The sequence below is a fragment of the Cebus imitator genome, unplaced genomic scaffold (assembly GCF_001604975.1).
Source record: "Cebus imitator isolate Cc_AM_T3 unplaced genomic scaffold, Cebus_imitator-1.0 Scaffold264, whole genome shotgun sequence".
Taxonomy (NCBI): domain Eukaryota; kingdom Metazoa; phylum Chordata; class Mammalia; order Primates; family Cebidae; genus Cebus; species Cebus imitator.
The window spans coordinates 1,958,223-1,961,219 of NW_016107579.1; positions in this window are offsets into that span (position 1 = coordinate 1,958,223).

Below are 2,997 nucleotides of genomic sequence, written 5' to 3' on the forward strand. Positions count from 1 at the left end.
AAAAAAAAAAAAAAAAAAAAGAAAGAAAGAAAGAAAAGAAAAAGAAAGAAATGATCACATGAGTGAACACCCCCCCACTACACACACATACGCAGAGAAGCATGTGCTTTTCAGATGGGGAAACTGAATCTTAGAGTTTTGCTCAAGGGCACACAAGTCAATAATGTGTAAGCTTGGACTTCTTGTTTATGGCTGTGTCATTGATTCCAGAAATAGTATTGTGCCTTACTACTAAGTAGCAGATGTTCCACTTTCTGTCTATTTCAATGACCAGCTGAAATCTCACCACCTCCACCTTCCTAACACACCGACAGCCCTCATCTGAACTCTCCCCTCCTCCAACTTGACAGGGTCTGAACTGTCTACTTGTCCCTCATGCCAGGATGCATGTCTTTTCACACACATCCCAGATCTGACATCCTTATAGGAAGAGGGAAAGAAAGAGAGCACCTTTAGAGGAAAATGGGCGGATAAAAAAAACAAAATTGGAGTGTCCTAGGACAAGCTCTTCTCAGGACCAGACTGCTTTCATGGCACTGGGAGATGCCAGTTGGCCATGGGACCGTACAATGGGTACAGCATTTGTTCTCTCCCTGGACAGGACCCTTGCCTTCCACAATGCCCCTAGTGGGGTGGAAGGCTGTTACAGCCCCATAGGCCATTACAAGGGTTCTCCTATCACCAGATCCTTGTCAGACTTAAATCAGGCCATTGTCACCACCCACTGCCACCCTTCATCCTGCTGTGTCAGCACTCTAGCACTGCACCCCAACTCCAGTGTGGCAAGAATCTTCAATGCCCTAGGGCCCCCCAGGAAGGTGCACATGGAACAGGCTCCACGTTACAGATGCAACTTGCCTCCTAGAAATGTTCCCTGCTCTAATCACTTTTTTAAACTCCACAAACACAATCTCTGCACCGTGATCAATTATTTAACAGAAAATGATGCATCGTGTTAGCAACTAGATGGCATTTAATATGCCCCCAGAATTCTAATGACGCACCATCACCGTAGGCCTAATGCAAAGTTTCCCTTGCCCATGTTTTTGAAGTCTTCCCGGAGTGGAGAGGAGCCAAGATCTATATGCTTTCGGGTGATGTCGGACTTAGGAAGCCCCCGGAATGTAATCAGCGTAGCCGCTGCCGTGCAGTGTCCTTGCAACTTATTTGTTTTCTTTCTGCCTTGCAAATTACTCCTTTTGCAAGGTTGTTTGTTTAGTGTCAGGAGGTTATTAAACAAACTTAAAGCTTGGGCCCTTAGTCAAATCAGACAGGAGTGGGGCCGGGGAGGGGTGATTCAATATTTAAGAGGCTGCTCCTTCTGCCACGCTGCCCACAAAGCGAGGCGACCTGCAGCTTGAAGGCCTGAGCCTGAGGACACAATTGGCTCTGACCAGAAAGGCCTGACTGTCTCATATTTCAAGAGCTGAGCCCTGGGACGCTGCCTGACAAAGGCGTACAGGTGTTCAAGGAGGAACAACATCACGATCTCTGCATCTGACCCCTTGGCTCCTGCTGTCCCCCATCTTACTCTCCTGGTCAAGTGCAGGGCACTCTTGGAAACATTGGTCAGGGCATCTGCCCTAAAGACCCTCAGCATCCCTGGGACTCAGACTCTAGAAAAAACTCCAGCTATCTCCATTCAATCCAATTTTGTTACCATTTCCTGTGCATTTGCTGTGCGCCAGCCTCTCCACTCATAGTTCACAATGGTGCCTACCAAGTGTTGAGCCCCTCCTGTGAGCCTGTTGCTATGCCAAGCATTTTGTATATGATATGTCTTAGACATATCATATACAAAATGCTTGGCATAGCCTTGAAGTACCAAGCCCTTCAAGGCTCATGGTACCACGTCCACTTTCAAGAAGAAAATTCAGAGGCTCGGGGAGGTTCAGATGCCTGCCCGTGTCTCTCAGCTTGTATGTGGCAGAGGCAGAGTTCAAGCCAGGGTGTGTTTGGCTCACACCAGGTTGACAGTATTTGGACTCAGAGAAGTCCCCAGAAATCGAGGAGGGTGTTATGGGCCAAGGAGGGAGCTGTGGATAATGCGAATTTCACAGATGAGGAAGCTGAGACCAACAGACACCGCATTGCCCAGGGTCAGGCAACTAACCTTGATCTGTGTCCTGACTGTGGAGGGAACAGTGGTCATACAAATCTACACACGTATTAAAATTCACAGCACTGCACCCCAAAGAAAGTCCACTTTACTGTATGATCATGTAAAAATATAATCAGTTTTTTAAAAAGCAATATGTCTGGCATGAGAAACATTTTAAGTGAAACATTAAACTAGGTCTCAGAAAATATTCTCATTTACCTTTCTAGAAAACTTTTACATGTATACATTTCCACAACTTTTACATGTAAAAGTTTTTACATGTTACATTGATCATTTGTAATACATAGAGAAAAAGCTGGGGAAATAAAAGTCATATTTATTAACTGTGGTCACCTCTGGGGCTAGGAATGGGCTGGGAGGGGGTACAAAAGGGTGTTCGTCTTTCATTCTGTATACATCTGTACTTGAATTTTTTCATACTGACCCAGGTGTTACTCTCATTTAAAAAAAGAAAAACTAAAAGAAAAGTAAAANAAAAAAAAAAAAAAAAAAAAGTACAAGTGAGTACTCTCATTCATTGCTTAATGTTTTTAAAATGAATTCTCCAGAGCTAGGACAGTGTTTGTCAATACCAGGGTGACTGCCGAGGTATCTGGAGAAGGGACTCCATGGATTGGGAAGAACGGGAATGAGGCTTGTGGGCAGTCAGGTATCCCAAGAGTCCCACTGGGCCAGTACCAAGACAAAGGGCAAATCAACACTTACATCTGCAAGGCTGTTCACTGGGAAACATGAGAGTCTACAGGAGGCCCCTGGCACCATTGGTGCCCGCGAGGAAGACCTGAGACTATTTGAGAGGACAAGGTGAACGTATAAAGAATGAGTGACAGGAGACTGAATAACAGGAATGGCACGTGCTCTGCCGTTGTCTGATC